Raw genomic sequence first — 19144 nt, 5'->3', positions numbered from 1 at the left:
GTCGATAAGTTAGAACCAGAAAACATTGTCTTTATTTTGCATTTTTAGGCCTTTTTTTTTTTTACGATTAGGCCATTTTTCAGTATTTTTTGCCGTTTTTATTGCATATTTCTTCATTTTGAGGATTATTTTTCTTTTCCTCTGATTCGTAAATTTTAAATGCATTTACTAGTATATCTTTTATATATCTAAGTTTTCTGACGTGGTCTTTTTAGCAAGTTCGCCATTAATCGAAAATACGGTAAATTGAAAAGCTCTATGATATTTTTAACCGAAATGATTGGCAATGGATTAAATAGTTAACTTGTGGTACATTTATTTTTTCTCCGGCAATTTAAAATACTTTGTGTGAAGCTTACTTTGACTTTGAGGTTCCCTTGTTGGGAAGTATAATCGCTTTAACCTGTGGTTTTAGTCACAGTATTAAAAAAAATATAATCTATTTTCAGACGCTGACCGACAACTGTATCGTGCAAGGTCCACTCTGAAAGGCGATGAACGTCTTACACAGAAAAACCTTGAAGTAAAAATAAATAAAACTACATTAGCACTTAATTGTTTTTCTTTCCTTTGCTTCTGTAGCTTAACCTGGTCACGGAAACCTTTACACTATGTTGATGGAAATCATAATTTTCTTTTCTCAATAATAATGGCATGGGGGTGTCGTGTCGTTTGCGCCGAGGCTTCTTATCGGTTCATTTCCGCCGTGACATATGTCAAGACCATCCTTGGCTGGTTTTCCCACAATCCAGAGTGTCATCACCGCCGCGCGCACGTGTGTTTATGGGCACATGGTGCATAGTGCATAAAGTGGACTTAAAACATAAAATCAAACGTATGTTTATGACGTTACACAGCTGTGTTTACACTGAAATGTTAAACCTATCCACAGAGTCAAATATGACTTTTCTTTACTTATTTCAAAAGACGTTACACAGGATTACTTGTATCAATTTCATTCCACAACACAAAATACATAAATCAGCATCAGCCTATTAACTATTAATAATTTATCGTTATTCGTCAAAGAAACATTGTAAATACAGTGTTATTTTTTGCAAACATTATATAAACACAATATTTAGATACACTAGAACAAGAACAGTACAAACGTTATTTGAATTCTTGTAGGTATGCAAATGCTCGAAGGCATCCTCGAAGATCGAATAAGCTTCTGTACTTCGAAAGAACACAATCAACACATTTGTCCATTTCGATGTATTGACATTTTCATATTCTCAGCCATCTTGTCGTCTCTTGCAAGCCTGAGTTTCACATAAATACTAATTTCCAGATGTAGATCCCTCATATATACTTTCATCTTACATTCATTTACCAATCACCTTCCTTTTCAATCGAAGACAAACACAGCTGCAGCTGTGCAACTTCATAAACACAGGTGCGCGCGACGGTAATGACACTCCGGATTGTGGGAAAACCCACCAAGGAAGATCTTGACATATGTCGCGGCAGAAATGAACCGATAAGAAGCCTCGGCGCAAATGACTCGGCGCAAGCGACACGGACTCGCCATGCATACGGCTGGATGGCTAGCACATGAATAAAGACGAACTCTTTTTTTTATTTTCTGTGTTATATCATTTTTAAAATCGTCAGATTTTTCTGGCTCACCCTGTATATGCAAGTCTCACGACATCTTCGTTTGTTATTGTGTCGTCTCTCCATTTGATCTTGAACTTTCCCTGTAGCATTGCATTTCGAAGGCTCCCAGACTTTTCTGTCCACGTTCCGAATTCTTATAATAGAAAAAAAAAGGGCATCACTTAACTTCGCCATCCAAAACAAGTATCAAGTGCTAAAACTATGCACTTTCAATGAAAAATATAAATCCTGTTTGGCATTTCAATCTTCTGTTACCAACGAGCACGCGCATACAATTACGACCTTTGGACTAGCCGATGCTTTTGAAGTTCAATTTAATTTGCATTGAAAAATATCCGAGCCAGAGCCATTCAATATATCAAAATGACCTAAAGCGTCGTTTGACAGTCGTGCCCTAGGCGCTGTGCCAACACACACACACCATGGCTAACTTTTTCATTTAATAATTCAATTTCAAGAGATGTCAAACACGCTGATAGGGTCAGAAACAACACTTTTGAGGTCGTAATTAGCCTGCGGGAACGAGCCAACAAACACGTCGACAAGCCTTTTTTTTTTTTTCAGATGATAAAATTCATTAAAACTGTAATTTCGAAAATGAAGGTTCATCTTATATTTCTCCGCAGTCGAGTACTAAAGGCAGGTGTGAAATCATCAAAGGCTGTTGGGGGAAGGAATATCATTACATGCTGAAAATAATCTTTCAACAAAAGCATAGTCAGTCGTACAAACTTCAATGCTGAAATGTTAGTTTGCAAGGCGTGAATGCCACATAGCTTCGAAGTGACATGAAAAGTAGCAAGACCTCACAGATCAGAACACTTTGAATTGTAAAGGTAAGTGGCACCAGACAATTTGTGTAGAGCTTAACTTGAAGGAAGGGAAATCGACAGAGAGTACGTTTCAAACACATTCATCATTGATTTTTTTTCGTGACCAAATAAAGTAAATGCCTCTATGTGACATAAAAATCCTGTAAAACCTTTAAAAATATATAAAAACCTAAAACAAGGCTTGATTTAGGCACATAAACCTAAAATAGGTTCTAACAAGCAAAATAGTTTTTTAAGGCGTTTGCGTTTTACAAAACGCTGACATAACTTATTATTTCTTACATGCATGTAAAGGAAAAAATAGATTAAAAACCTAAAATCTACATACATAGTAAAGTCGGACCCTGTTGCCGAGCGGTTAGCACATCGCGCTGCGACGCCAAGGGTCCCGAGTTCGAATCCCGCTCGGGCTTGATTGTTTGTGAATGTGCATTCATCAATTTCATCAATTCATCACTCATCCCCCTTCGTAAATTAGCCAAGAGGCACAAAACGCGAAGTAAAATAAACTAAATCAATGAAAAATATATACATAGTAGCAAATTTATTCCTTTACAAACTGCTTAAAATGTTAATAGGAAAATACCTAGTTGAAATGGTTTTATTAAATATACGTACGTTTTTGTTTTCTATTAATAAAAATAAATTATATTCGCACTTATAGTTTTCTTGCATTGTTGTTTTATTCTTATTGTGCATGCATTGTTACTGGTGTAGATCTGTTAATGGTAATGAAAGACAGGGATGGGGGGGGGGAGAGAACATGAAACATACACAGTCAGAGACAGACATTAGTAGGGCTGGAAAGTTTATGAAATATCATCCTTTTTGTGAGCCTTAAAAGCAATGCTAAACCTGATATCAGTCCGTTTCCCTTCAGTTAGAACAAATAAACATTATTTTTATTTGGCATTTGTCGGCCTTTTTTTTAACATTTAGGTCATTTTTCAGTATTTTTTGCCGTTTTGTTGCATTTTTCTTCATTTTTTTAAGCTTATTTTTCTCCTCCATTGTGAATTTTAAATGCATTTGCTAGCAGCACTTGCATATTTAAATTTCGTGACATGACATTAATCGAAAATACGGTCAAGGGAAAATCACAATATTTTGTTCATATTTTCTTTTTAATTTTTTTTCTTACCATTGTTGACAATTTCAGCGTAAAATGGCCATGCTTTCTGTATCTGAAATTTCCTCAATAAATAAATATTATTTTTAAATGAAATGTTTGGCAATGCATTCAATATAATTCATTGTGGTAAATTTATTTTCCCTCCAGCAAATTCAAAACTATTATCGCTTTAATCACAATATAAAAAAATATATAATCTGATGTACGCGACATACAACTATATTTTCAGATGCTGGCTGACTACTGTATCATGGAAGGTCCATTCTGAAAGGAAGTGAATGACAAACAAAAAAAAACCTTGAAGTGTATTTTATACAACCTTGAAGTAAAGATAAAGAAAACTACATTAGCACTTAATTGCTTTTATCCCTTTGCTTCAGCAATTTAAACCACCAAACTGAGGGTTTTATTGAATTATTCAACTTATTCTAATTTAATTTATTAAAAAATCAAGTTTTCATTTTCAGAGTAAAAATTATTTTTAAGTCATCTTTTTTTTACATTATTTAGGTCATCGACTTCCGAGCCCTCCACATTATCCTCCGTTCTTTGTGTGTGTTAACCTTAGTAAAGTACTTTTGGAGTCAACAAAAATTTGCTTATCTTAATTGCTATAACAAAAGATTCCAGGTTCCTAGCGAGTTTACCTAAACAAATTACTCAACTTTTCAATGTGATCCCGACAACTTAAAATGAATTTCCAGGAACGTGGAACATGTGGTCACTGCCGATAGTTGATTGATTGATTTGGTGTTTTAAGTCCACTTTATGCACAGTAAAGCTAATCGGGACTGGACCTACAGTTTAAAGTGGGATCCGAACCACTATGTGCCTCCGCCGGGTATCGAACCCGGGACCCCTTGATTACAAGGCGACGACGCTACCACTGCGCCATCGGGGAGGCCACCACTGCCGATAGTTTCATAGAGGAATAGCTGGTACTGTTGCAGAAAATTAGTGTCTACAAATGTGTGAAAATGCTCATTCACGCCGTGTGCAGCTTTTTTTTTTTTTAAATATTCGGTGACTTCTTTCAGGTTTTGCAACACTTTCAAGTCAATGTCAAACATAGGAATTCCATAAAGCAAAGCTAATGAGCACGGCGATGGACAACATATTTGCTATTACATTTGCCGTCGAGTGTACAGTCACGGACATTTCTAGGTCGTTTTCACGTTCAGAAGACACAATGGGCTCTTATGGGCAATGCTTTTCTTATGGGAGATACGAGCGCGCTGTTGTCAAATTTCTGGATTTAGAAATTTAGCTTAAGTAAAATCGGTACCTGCAGTTTTGCAGGAAATTTTGTGGAGAATACGATAGTGAACACAAAAAACTGGTAACTTGCTTACATAATTTTAGATAAATTAAAAACGCAAATTTTCTGTGAAAACACAATTTTTACATTGTTTTCATTCCTAACGTTGAAACATGCCGTAAAATTGAAGCTTTCATTATGAAAAAAATTGACACTGTTTTTTAATTGTCATAGGTGACGGTGGTACTCAGAATTTATCAATACTTTAAAGCATATTTGCATTAAAAAATATTCAAATAAAGTATGTGGAGATTTTTTATATTCGTGCAGTAGAAAATGTCGTCGCTGGCCATTTTTTGTTCTGTAATTCCAAGTAAAAACTTCCAGCGACAAAGTTGTGGAGAAAATAATGAAATTATTTTTTATAACCACTCAAAGGTTCCCAGAAATATTACTTCCATGTATTTGGAGTTTCTTTTTAACCCGAACCGCACGCGAAGTAAGGAGACGTTGTCTGGCCATCTTGAGCTGACTCACCGCAGCATTCGGGCTACTCACCACCAAGTTTTCCAGTTGTTATTTTATTTCCATTCAGTAAAAATATGAACTTCATGCAGTTTGTTATAATAGAATTGAAATTACTGAAATTTAATAATTGACAATTATTTCCAATGCTGCTGTTGTGAGCAACATTAGTGCTGTCGCAAATACACGTTGTTTTCGTTTACATTACTGTCGACATTAATACTGAAATGAAGATCGCCTTTCAGTTTCCAACGTACACATAAATTCATAGACACCATATTAACCTTTGAAAGGCTTTCCAACACGTGACAAAATATGGGGCTTCAAGATAGAAATATGACATGCCTTGCTTGAGTCATTCGCGTCTTATCAGTTCACGTGGGCCATAACTCATTTGTTTGTTTGGGTTGCAACTCGAATCTAACCCATGTGCCAGGGTCCCCTTACTTGAGTGAGAGATCTGCTTTGGTCTGTTTAGACTTTTTCCCTCTCCCGAAAAAGTATTTTCAGTTGTGTGAGCTCTCAGTGATTTTTACTTTTTTAAGTGATTTCTGAAGTGTCATATTCGTGCATTACACTCGCGTGTGTAGTGATCGCAATGGATCATAGTAAAAAGGGTAACTGTAACGTTCACAGTATAATATTAATGTTAATAATTACATATAATTATCATTATATATACAAAATATGTAACACCTTCATTGTGAAGGAAGGTCATCATTTCCCGGCGACATGAGCTAGCGCTGTATTGGCAACACTGTGCTGTTTCTCCATAAGCGCCGTTGTCTCTTCTGAACGTGAAAACGACTCTAGGTTGTAACGACCTCCATTGATTTTCAATGGGATAGTTACAATCCAGAAGTGTCCGTGGCTGTATCGCCCCGGGCACCACTGTCGACTCGCTCCACGAAGATACACGTTGTTAGTTGTTGAAGTCTTATTACCCATTTCGGAAATATTATCCTATTACGAACTTTCGTACTGCCCCGTGGAAGATAATTTTGCACACGCCAATTATTTCTGATGGCATGCAAAAACTCGTATATCCGAGCTGCATAACTGCATTAAAAAATCTCATTTTCCCATTTCACATCTCTTTTACGTAACAACAATCTGTTATCTCCGCGACTAACAATAAAATATGAAAACTATGTTACGCAACACTTAGTTGTATATAAAAAAGAAAAACAAGTACATGTGGTTACATAAGGCGTCGCTATCTTTTCTCTTCTAAAAGCTACGGTCAGACAGAGTAAAATTCAAAAGTCGGCCAATTCTAAACCAGATTCTTGATGGCATCCGTTTGCGGATTATTAATCCTCTAATGGAGGGGATTTTTTTCCCTGACTTCTCCAGGTTTTCCTGGCAATTTGAAAATCCATTTCCAGGCCATTCTATGGTGCTTTAACATGTTAAAAGCCGAATCGGCTAAACTGCACAATCGACCCTTGTGTTTTACCGTTTCGGCGTAAAAGAAAATTTGTTCACTCCTAGTACTTAATTCGTGCTTCCATTTGGCACTGTGCATTTTTCAATTAGAAGTTCCTGTTCTGTGAAATAATACAAACTATCTTACATTACTTACCATAAGAGCTTTCCTTTATCGATATCCATGTTGTAAACACACAGAGTTGCCAGGTCGAACTTTGGTTTTTAACGTGTATGTATTCAAATTTCCACTAGGATTCAACTATCTTTATTTTGTGTTTTCATCCGTATTTATGGTTTTCCTTTTATATTTTGATATTGAAGTTTCTATTTTATAATAGCTGTAAATTATTTCCGTTAATTTAAATTGCTTTCTTCAATTTGCTTAGCAAATATATGGTTTTTGGTTATTTTATTGTTCAAGGTTGTCCTAGCGTTGTGTGATAAGGAAGACCCTGACTTCACTTGTCTCCCTTATCGCACATGAGGACACTCTTACGTTGTGACGTTTCTCGAGGAATTCCTATGTTCTTAGGTAAGGTCCGTTAGGTTTGGTTCTCTTAGCATAAATACACTGTAAATGTATTATTTATGCTAGGATAACTAAACCCAACAAGCCTAACATAATAAATTAGGCATTTAGCCTTACATTTGCACGTAAATTAGGCTCATTATGTTTAATTTATAATGGTGGTTTCTGAAAATTAATACTACGTTTTATTCCACTTCCTAATTGTTTCCTCACCATAAGTCACACATCTCTGGAATCTTCGATTCCTACCCCTTTCCAACAATGTATTATACATATTTCTATTAGGAAGGGTCGATTCGACATCCTTGCCGCCCAATCTTTAGTGTTAAGCTGCACGTATACAGATTTATTCAACACTATTAAAAATAAATTAATAAACTTTCGTCGAGAGAGGCTTATATAACCAACGAGCTTGGAGTTTTAGTTTTTCTCTTAAGTTCACCTCATGAACAGAAAGGCTAATCGGGACTGGGCTTACAGTTTAAAGTGGGATCCGAACCACTATGTGCCTCCACCGAGTATTGAACCCGGGACTCCGAGATCACAAGGCAACAACGTTACAAGTACGCCATCAGGGGCCCCTTAAAACGAACGACAACACCCAAAACATCCCGAGTCATGATTTTCATATCATTTCAATGTTTTCGACACAGGAAAAAAAAAATGCAAGACAAAATTACAAAATAGCGTTACACTTCGCAATAAATGTTTTGTGATTTCAATCCACTTAGATGATCTGTTTTGATATCAATGTTGCAAGCACTGCAACACACAAAAACTCCTTGTCAAGCCGAAAATTATTTCTAAACCAGCTTCACACACTGTATAGTTTACAGGCTTAAAATACAGTATCCGTCAACAGAATCAGCAAAAATTTCTCACCGCTTACCTAAGCAAGTAAGAACGACGACGATGTGTCTCATGTTACACCTCTAGAATCTAGAGCTTTGCAATTCCAACTGAATTTGCTTTATACACGTCCCATCTCGAATATCTGCAGTTATAACACGGGATACGAACAACACCATTTATAATGCAAATGCATGTTTTCACATATTGTGACTGAATTTTCTGATTCATTTCATTTGATGTTTGTTATTTGTCGTCGCTTTTCGGTCACTTTTGGCTAATTGCTTTGCTTTATTATATTTATATATTATAATTTGCGACGATGTGGATTAGTGGTGATACGACAAAATTGATGAAGGGACACTCACAAAGAACGCCCAGGCCGGGGATTTGAATCCGGGACCTCTGGCGTCGTAGTGCGTAACCACTCTGCCACGGTGGTCGGCAACTGAATTTTCTATATTACTGCTCACGGTCGTAAGTAAAAACTGAGAACACGCAAGGACTATGCTTAAAACGGCTTCACACCTCCAGGAGTTGCCTTTGGATACGCAACACACGATAACATTCCGAAAATTCCGTTTCCTCTATTCTGAACGAAGCCATTCGCGTTGAACAGACGACTGTAAACAAACAAACGTTGTATCTCATTTCCATCGATCATAGAGGCAGCGACGCTAGCGCCACAGTGGCAATTAAGTTGCGAATCGGACTGAGAAGCAGTTCTCCGATGGGAAAGCACTAAAGTTAAGGTCTATGGAGCATTGGTCCTTTCATAGCAAAGACTCACCAATCAGCTATTCATCGTTCGAAGCGTAGGATCTTTCACCGCTCTTCTCTAGCTAACCATGAATGAGCTCGCTTGCACTTTCCCATTTGATCCTCAATTGGTACCATGTTTCAAGGATACAACCGGGAATCGAAGCCCACACATTTCGCACAAAAGGCAACAGCATTAACCGTCACACTATATGGGAATCCAAGCAGTACAACCATACAGTGTTGCCAACCGTTTGTTTGTTTCAGTTTACCCACTTTATGCACAGAACGGTTAATCGGGTCTGAAGCTATATAGGTGACGGTCCGCGGTGGCTCAGTCTGTAACGCGTCTGACTACCATGCTCAAGGTCCCGGGTTCGATCCCCGGCCGGTTCAATTCCGGGAACTTTTCTAACGTTGGAAGCGGCCCCGGCACCCACCCAGCGTCGAATAACATGGGTACCTGGGGGAAACCCTGGATGGTAAAGGCGGTCAGGGGCGTGATGCTGATCACATCACCCCATGACCGGATCAAGAAATTGTGGGTCGTTACCCCCACACCCCCTATGCGCCTTCATGGCGTAGTGCTAAGCACAGGGGAGCACTTTACCTTTTACCTATATATCTTAAAGTTGCCTCGCACTTTATGCACAGAACGGTTAATCGGGACTGAGCCTATAGTTTAAAGTTGACTTGATTATAAACTATGCCTTGATTGATTAAGTCCACTTTTTGCACAGAAAGGGTAATCGGGACTGGACCTACAGTTTAAAGTGGGATCCGACCCACTGTGCCATGTGCCTCCACCGGGTATCGAACCAGGGACCCCTTGATTACAAGCCGACTGGTTCAAGGGTTCATATGACCCTCCCTGGTTTTCGACGTAAAAGACAAAAATAGAATTTGAAGTTGGTTGTTTGGTCGATCGGACCTTAAAAACTAATATTATCAGTGCTTACGTCCGAAGACGGAAGGGCAGGGCTTAACCAAAAAAAGTAGATTGAGAACTGTGCAAACCCGCCCCAAACCTACAGTATCGCTTCTCGCTCTGCAGTCTACGCGTGCTGCACATCCGAGAACGTTACTCGAAAGTACCGGCGGTTTGACGAGGTCTCGATGTAGACAAAATTGGCAGAAAAGTGTACAACAGACGTAAATAAGAAAAAAGTACTACAAAAGGAGACTGAAAGGTGTTACCAGCAGTTGCATGCCCAAGGGGGGCGGGGGTGGGGGGCATATTTCTGGGCCAAAGAACGTCAAAGTCAGGGAAAGATGGCAAATTGAGGGCTGACTGCTTTAAAAAGGTATACGTAACCCCCTCATTTCGAAAATCCTTGGGGGCCTTTGCCTTGTAATCAAGGAGTTCCGGGTTCGATACCCAGTGAAGGTACATAGTGGATCGGATTCCACTTTAAACTGTAGGTCAGTCTCGATTAGCCTTTGTGTGCATTTGGTGGACTTAAAACAAATAAAAAACCTCAAACTTCGAAAATACTAGACACGCCACTGATTTGCCTGCCACTTTATCTTGTACGTAAATAACAGCGTTGTACTGTTGTCAAAAACAAGTAAGGGAATGAAATTACCTAATGTTTTCTTAATGTAACAAACAACAAAACATGCTATTAAGGAATATATGTCAGGGAGAAACAAGAGTAGACATAATAACGTGGGAATGGATCTGTTGAGTCTGCAAAGGAACTGGGGCCACGATAAGAGAATTACAACACACCTGATCGTGGGTATCGGGAAAACGCAGTTTGGAAAAACACAGATTCAATTCTAATCTTCAAGTCAATGACCGACATTCAGTGTTTCCAACCCGAGTCCTCTCCCATCTTTATTTAATGATGCAGCATCGGATCGGATCTGGTGTAAAAATTACTTTTGTTGTAACCTGAAGAAAGAAAAATAAAAAAAACTGCTGCGGCAGAACATGACTGTTACAGAAGTTAAACAACCGCTGTCAGCAAAAAATTATCGGTTGCAAATCGCAAAATATCAGCATTGTTTTCATAGCGTGAATCGCTAACCACTGACCTACCGAGGCCGTTTCCGGATAACCTGATGGTAGTAGGCTAGCACGTGGAGAGGTGATAAAAAGGTTAAGAATTGAGTGCTGCATTGTAAAAAAAAAGTTAGATTCAGAGGGTTTAACGAGCATCAGCACGCTAACCAGTATGCCAGGATGGCAAAAGAGACACGTGACAATAAGCATGCCAGGTGGTAGGTAGGTCGATAGGTCGCAGGTTCGAGTGAGAGTAAAACTATTAAAAAATTATGGTCAGCACTGCCGAGTCTAGTGCGGTTACTGTCAGGTTATTATTATAACACCATTAAGCCTTGTTTCCATGATTATGAAAAACGAAATATGTTGTGTATATATAGTGTTGCCCACGAGACGAGACTTTGGCCTGTCTCGTCTCGTGGAGTCTCGTGGAAATGCTGTCTCGTCTCGAAAATATTCGTTTGTCTTATGACACATGGTCAATCTCGTCTCGTCTCGAATTTTTAAAAGCCTGTCCCGTCTCGTCCCGTGGGCAACACTATGTATATATAATGCCCCTTTTTGTGTATCTTGTTACTTTTGTACTTGACACAGAATCTGATGAAGACCTTGCTAGAAGGTTGAAACGTTACGTTTTAGTTTATGTTTTTAATAAAATAAATTACTGCCTTGGTCAGCATATTTCGTTTTTCAGGTTATTATGGTTGGCAACACTATTGAATCTATGAGCATAAAATGATGAAGCCCTGTGGAGGTAGGGCTCACACATTCTCGGGTTGTGTTTTGCATTAAGTCCGCTTTATGCACAAATGCGCTAATCGGGGCTGAGCATGCAGTTTGAGGTGGGATCCGGACCGCTATGTATCTCTACCGAGTATCGAACCAGGGACGACGTAACACATTCTCGATCTTGGCCACAATGAAGGTGACGTGATCAACACCACGATTCAGCCGCCGTCACATTAAAAAAAAGTTACAACGTTACGTTTTAATTCGATTCATTTTTTCTTTCCTCGCTCTTTTATTTATCCTACACTTATGTATATATTGGATGTATCACGGGTACATAATAAATACGAGGAAAGAAGAATATGACTGTTTAACAAATGTGCTTGTTAACTGTTTATTTATCATCGCGTACACTTTTTATTTCCAGGAAGAATGGCTTTTAATTTTGAATAGATGTAGTTTCGTGATTGCAAATCAATACACAAATATACTTGTTTCCATCAATTTCACTAACCACGTTTCAACATAGAAAATCTGAAGTAATAAATAAATAAATAAATAAAAACAGTAACCTGCATTACTCCCGCACACAAAAAGTAGCACATACCGATTGCACCAACGGATTGTCGTTCGTTCATGAACCACCTGAGACGCTCGCTTTCCACTATAGTGTCAATGTGTCAAAGTTCACAAAAAGAATACTGTGATAACCATTTTTTATTATTTCCTGAGGAGAAAGGTCCCGGTACTCTTCAGGTGCGATTGTTATTGTGTTCATCGTAACTACTTGAGTAGCGGTGCGGTCTATATAAAGTGTAAGTGCAGAGTTCGGGCTACAGGACGAGTGCTGGTTTGTCTCTCCTGAGGAAAAGCGCAACAATTTTTCTCCTGATTTTTCGGCCAGTGTATGGAACCGGTGGCCACCCACCATCGTGAGGAAATACAATGTTATTAGTTTTATTCTCACCTATAAAAAGGTGCCGGCACGACGTACCGTTGTGTACCTCCTGAAAAAGGCACCAGTTTGAAAAAAAAAATGCAAAAAATTTAAAGAAACGAGAAAATATTGCTATGTTACAAGAGCACACACTAAAGTCTACGGCTAGATAGTAGTAAATGTAGAACTTGATTTGGTTTGCAAGGGTTTTACATTACGGATCGCCAGACTTGAAAGAGCATTTGCTCTGAATATTTGTTGAACTTTTGCCTTTTCGTTAAGGTCGAAAGCTCTCGAGAAAACTCCTTAGTGGGGCGTCCGAGACACAACTAAAAGCATGTACGCACACACTCAGGGTCGGGTAAGTTTACATAATGCCCCTCCGAGCTAGCTGCACCTGTGTTCTTACAGTTGCATAATCCACGAGCGGATTATATTCATTAGTGCTAACGAGGTGGGAGTGGAACGGGGCTGGAATAATCAGCGTTCCTGTCGTATCCGAAATTGAAACTGCTGTTGCTAAACTAAGGAAACCATTCCTAGCCATATTTCCCAGCGGAATGGTCACCGAAGCATGTCCACCAACTCTCTCGGAAACTATAGTGCTAGGTGAACGTCAACTCCAGGTACATAGACAGGGGGAGGGTAAAGGGGGCTTAATTTAAATAGTGTATAGTGGTAATCACTTTTACTTCCTTAGCACGATTAAACATTAGATCGAAAAAAGTTTAGTGTATAATAGAGGAAACAGGTTACATTTTTATATTCTACCATTTAATCAAAAGAATAAATGGATCCACAGCAATAATTTTTCTTTGTGAGAGGTCACACAATATAAACTTTATGAGTAAACTTTGGCCCTAACTTTTAAAGCCTTTTTTAACAGAATGTGTACAAGTTAATAACAAAATACAATACCTATGAATTGCCCCTCTGTGCCCTCTACAGGTGTCCTTGGCCGTCAATGTTTGCCGCCCCCCCCCAAGAATCGATTTCCATTTAAGGTTGGGGGACAATGCCCCTGTGGTTGCGCCACAGGAAGATTATCGGCAAAAAAAACGTTAATATCGTCCTTGTGCTAATTGGAGCAATTAAGGCAGATTATAAATTATAAAAAGACGAGCGTACACCAATACAACACAAGGGGCAATCCTCCAACCCCCTTTCGCCACTCACATTAGCTCATCTTCTCCCCCAGCTAGTCAGTCCCTTCTAAGCCTGGCATCTACGAGCATATAACAGTCCAGGCCAATTATTCTCAAATCTTGAGAATTATTCCACGGCTGATATTATGTCCTTTTAATTTTCTTAGTTGTTATTGCATATTGACTCTCATTTACATACTGACTAAGGGCTGAGTGCGGTAATGTCCCTGCTTCTTTAAGTACACATTAGGAATGCAATACAAGATAATTCCATCTATCTTAATTGTAATATCAGTTAGCATGCGGTGACTAGTTCCTCAAGAACGGCGATATGTATATACTTGTATTTTCTTACTTACGTAGCTTTTCTGCCACTTTTGGCTAATTGCGAACAGGGGCGCGAACTTTTCAGAAACATTGGGTGGGCTCAAAGACTTGAAATAGAAGTTCACAAAAAATCTCATAATTCCTCCCTTCCATGTATTATATTCATAGGCGTAATTTGGCGGGGCTAAGGGTGGCACTTGCCCCCCAAAATTTTCAGGCTACTAAATTTAAAAGTTAATTATACTTTTGGTAACCTCTTGGGACATGATTAGCAAAGTATTGAAGAGTATTCTTTTATAATTGTGCAACTGTAAGCTATTGAGCAAAATAGTTCTGGACGCTATTTTTTTGGGATGGAAAAATTATTAATTCTGCCCCAGCCGCAAGTCCCAAGTTTGATTCTGCCCCCCTCCACACAGTTAAGTCCGAAGTTTGATTCTGCCCCCTCACATCAAAGTCAAGTCTCTAGGTTGATTCTGCCCCCCCCCCCAAGTTAAGTACCAAGTTTGATTCTGCCCCCACCTCAAAGTCAAGTCTCTAGTTTGATTCTGCCCCCCAAAGTTAAGTCCGAAGTTTGATTGTGCCCCCCAAAGTTAAGTCCGAAGTTTGATTGTGCCCCCTCACATCAAAGTCATCTCTAGTTTGATTCTGACCCCCAAAGTTAAGTACCAAGTTTAATTCTGCCCCCACATCAAAGTCAAGTCTCTACTTTGATTCTGCCCCTCCCAAAGTTAAGTACCAAATTTGATTCTGCCCCCCCCCCCCAAAGTTAAGCCCCAAGTTCTATTTGCCCACCCTCCCCCCAAATTACGCCCATGATTACCTATGTTATTGCCCACCAAAAAAAAAAACCTGTTATTTACTGATTTCAACAAGCACTCCGCCACGAATCCCGATAACAAATATAATAATAAGAAGAAAAATTATTGTGTGGGCTCAAGCCCCACGAGCTCATATAAGTTAGCGCCACTGATCGCGAACATAAGGATAGATGGTGATCATATGAAGATGAAATTGGTAAAGGGACAATCATAAACACCGGTGGACAGCGCGCAACACAAGTTCCACAGAGGCTGAGAGTCCAGGCGCTCAGCCTCAGCGTGTTGGGTGCGTGGCACATCCACCTGCTGTCACTTCGCGAAAACGGGTTGCTAACAGCCCTGAACCAGGCCTCCGAACCTAACAACGTAGGCATTATTAAAACTCTGTCGAAATAATGCCTGTAAGTTGGTTACGAGGGTTACGTTTTGTGCTATCAACATGCTTGAGAAACCGATATTCCCAAGTGCTAGCAGCTGGATGTGGCCCGCACCAATCGGCAACAATGCAGTACAGAGTGAACTGCGCATGGAGGTAAGAAAGGAAGAGTAAGCCCTGCGCGGTGTTTCTGAAGCCGGGTCACGTGACAGAACCGGAGAAGTCAGACCAAAACATTCGAAGACGCCGCAAGAAAGCATGTAATTTTGTGTACTTTTGAATAAGATTTAGGACGCAATGGTGCCTGCTCAACACACGGCTGCACTAACAGAAGCGACAGGAAACCTGAAGGAACAATATTCCATAAGCAAATAACGCTAGTCATAGTTTTTGTTTTTGAGTATTTACGTGTAAAGTAAACCTCAAGTTTGCGTTTGTAGTTGGAGCCTACTTCCAGCCCGCATGTGCTTGCAGCAGCCGATGCGATGTTCTTCTGTCTGTTGAAGTCATTGGTTGAAGTAGATGCGGCCATCTTACGCAGACAAACTTAAGCTCCGCCCACTGGCTTCAAAACGAGAGCAAGGAGTGATACGAGACTGCAGGCACCTGGTAGGTACTACGTGTCTTCTGAAAAAGCCCTACAGATGAATCAATAAGCACTTTTGTGTTCTTTCTTTCCTTAAAAATGAGTCACAACTTGAAATGTAAATATCAAACTACTGAATTATGCGTATGAGCAACAACTGAACGAATTTGAAAAAGATCTATTTTGTTCTCGGTCTTGTCTTCGTAAGTCTCTCTCTCTAATCTCGATAATGTATCTGGCTACAGAGATTATTACAAAAACAATAGCACCTCACACCTCTAGAGAACAAAGAACAGGAAATTATTCTCTTTGTAAAGATAACAATGCCAGATAAGCATTATCTAGATCACCTAAGCCCAGGGAACAAAAAAGATACACAACGCTATTTTGAAACGCGCGAAACCCCTCAAGGCCTGGAAACAATAATAAATCGGAACGGAAACATATCACAAACCTCTTGCGTCAATGAATCTTAAAAACGAAATATCTTATCGTGGAACAGATGTTTCGCAGCAACCTTGATACACCAGAAACTGCGTTGTACAGGTCATAAGGTCTGCAACGTCGCAAAGGAAGAAGAAAAAACAATGTACTTTTCTCACTACAAAACAAATACATGGCTCCCAGCTGCACACAGGTCATGCATGCATGCTTGAATTATTTATGAACTAGTCGTGTCTGAGTCAAGAAGACCTAGGTGGGCAGGCCATGTGGGACCTGATGGTAAGAGACCTGTAGGAAGGCCTAGACGAAGATGGACAACGTTGAGATGAACCTAAAGGCAGGATAGGGACCGATGGAAGGCTTGTGTTGCTGCAGCCATAAACCTTCAGGTTTAATTGTTGTTCATTTGGTGTTTTAAGTCCACTTTATGCACAGTAAGGCTAATCGGGACTGGACCTACAGTTTAAAGTGGGATCCGAACCACTATGTGCCACCACCGGGTATCGAACCCGGGACTCCTAGATTACAAGACGACGACGTTACCACTGCGCCATCGGGGAGGCCCACTTTCGGGTTTAAGAAAGCTAGAGAGTTAGTTATTTACTTGTAGTCGTGTCTGGAGCAATATACCCACACACACTCAAAATTCGCAACAGCAGCAATAGAATTCTAGTAGAAGGCCAGATATAAAAATATATTGGGTAAGAATGTATTGATTGATTTGATTGATTTAGTTTATTTTACTTCGCGTTTTGTGCCTCTTGGCTAATTTGCGAAGATAGTGATGAAATGATGAAATTGATGAATGGACATTCACAAACAACCAAGCCCGACCGGGATTCGAATCCGGGACCCTTGGCGTCGCAGCACGATGTGCTAACCACTCGGCCACAGGGTCGGGCAGGGGTAAGAATGTACACTGATGTCATTGAGTAACGAATGTTGAGTGAGTAGAGGCATTGGGTGAGGATTGTAGACTTGAGAGTAGTGGGTAATGAATGTATATTTGACGGTATAGAATATGAACTGAGAGGAATGGGTAAGGAATGTAGACTGAGGGCAGTGGGTAAGAAACGTGGACTGAAGGTAGTGGGTTAAGGAATGTGGACTGAGTAGTGGTGGGTAAGGAAAGTTGACTGGGGACATTAGGTAAAGAATGTAGACTTGAGGGTAGTGGCCAGTGGAGTACCCAAATAGGGGTTAGAAAACCTTTGGTCCAGTATTCGTAAAAAAAAAACATCAAATGTAGGAAAAGATTGCAAAATGAGGTCCGACTACTAAATAAAATACAGGGTGTCCAGGCTAGAGGTACACAAATATATATGCATGCTTATAAAGAAAGAACTATACATTTTATGTTGTTGGGTAAATGCTCAATCGATAGAAAATCTCCCCGAGCTTTGATCGTTACCATTTCAAGGTCAGCACCGAGTCGTATAGATCGTGCATGCGCACAAATGTTCATTGTAACGCGCTCTGGCAAGTCTAGCAGCGTACGCCTGACAGTCAACATGTGGACTGGATCTGGATCTTTCGTCCTGTACACAAAGTCCTTGATAAACTGCCATGCAAAGAAGTCCAGCGGATGTTAGATCTGGAGATCGAGGGGGCCAGCAGTGAGACCACCTCTTCCGATCTAACGACCAGGAAGAGTGGGAGGTCCACGTCCTTTCTCTTCTTGCACGCCACTGAACACATGTTACTCATTTGAACTCTACTAACCATAGCACATACTGCACCTTTCGTTGTGGCGTCCACCTGTTGACTGCCAGGCGTACGCTGCTAGACTTCCCAGTGCGCGTCACATTGAACATTTGTGTGCATACGCGATCTATACGACTCGGTGTTGATCTTGAAATGGTGACGATCAAATCTCGGGGAGAATTTCTCACGATTAAGCATTTATCCAACAACATAAAATGTACAGTTATTTCTTTATAAGCATATATTTTTGTATACCCCTAGCCCGGACACCCTGTATATTATATGTAGCACCCCCTTTTTCAAAAATCCTGGGTACGCCACTGGTAGTGGGTATGGAATATGGATAGAGAAGAATGGATAAGGAATCTGAACTGAGGCCACTGGTTAAGAAATGCTGACTGGGGATAGATAGAAATGTGACAAAGTCATTCTCGAATATATGAATATGGTTTAAAACGAATAAATCAACTTTTTCTATGCTAAGTAAAATATACAAAGACGTCTCTCCTGTTTGACATTTGTTCGAATGATGTCACAAGAGTTGTAAATAACACTAAATATATATATTCTCAATGCTGATGGTATCAGGATTTACACTGACATGTACAGTGGGATCCATGAGTATTACCATGCAAATTGTCCATGACTATTTTCGTTAATTTTTCTCTTACATCTTGTGTGTTTTTAAGCGATGGATTTTTATGTATGCTGGTGCAGAAGTTGTCAACAGCTTGTTTCGAGTTTGTTTTTAATTCCTGAAGCTCTTATTCAGGTCAAATAAGTGCGCGAACATGGTGATGGACAATTTGCACAGTATGGATTCCACTGTACAACAAATACAGTCATTTCAAGTTTGTTACAGCTAAATCGTTTGTTGTTGCTTTTACAAGGAAGATATGGTGTCACACATATAGCTTCTTTTGAAGAAGAAAAAAAGTTGCAGCTATCAGGGATTTGGTTGTCCTATTGGACAGGAGACTCAATTTTAAAGATAACGTCTATTAAACTGCAAAAGAAAGAAAAAAATGCAGCACGGTTATTAAAAAATGCTCTAAATCAAACAAATTACTTATCTTTATTCGTTTCTTCAGTTTAGTGTGTCAGGCCAATATTGAAATGCATGGAATT

General features: G+C 39.6%; 1 protein-coding gene across 2 annotated transcripts in view; it reads right to left on the bottom strand.

Annotated features, from left to right (window-relative positions):
- Positions 1–19144, bottom strand: part of Ypel (Yippee-like) — a 244162-nt gene that overhangs the window by 215260 nt on the left and 9758 nt on the right. The window contains exon 1 of one of the 2 annotated variants that reach the window (XM_083124196.1): positions 6957–6974. The exons of the other annotated variant lie outside the window; for it this stretch is intronic. The gene's annotated coding sequence lies outside the window, so the exon portion shown is untranslated. Of the gene's footprint in view, positions 1–6956; positions 6975–19144 lie in introns of those variants that run through there. 2 annotated transcript variants of the gene reach the window in all.

This window comes from Lepisma saccharinum, chromosome 6 (assembly GCF_977018435.1).
Source record: "Lepisma saccharinum chromosome 6, izLepSacc3.1, whole genome shotgun sequence".
NCBI lineage: Eukaryota > Metazoa > Arthropoda > Insecta > Zygentoma > Lepismatidae > Lepisma > Lepisma saccharinum.
This window is presented reverse-complemented; position numbering and strand designations above follow the sequence as displayed.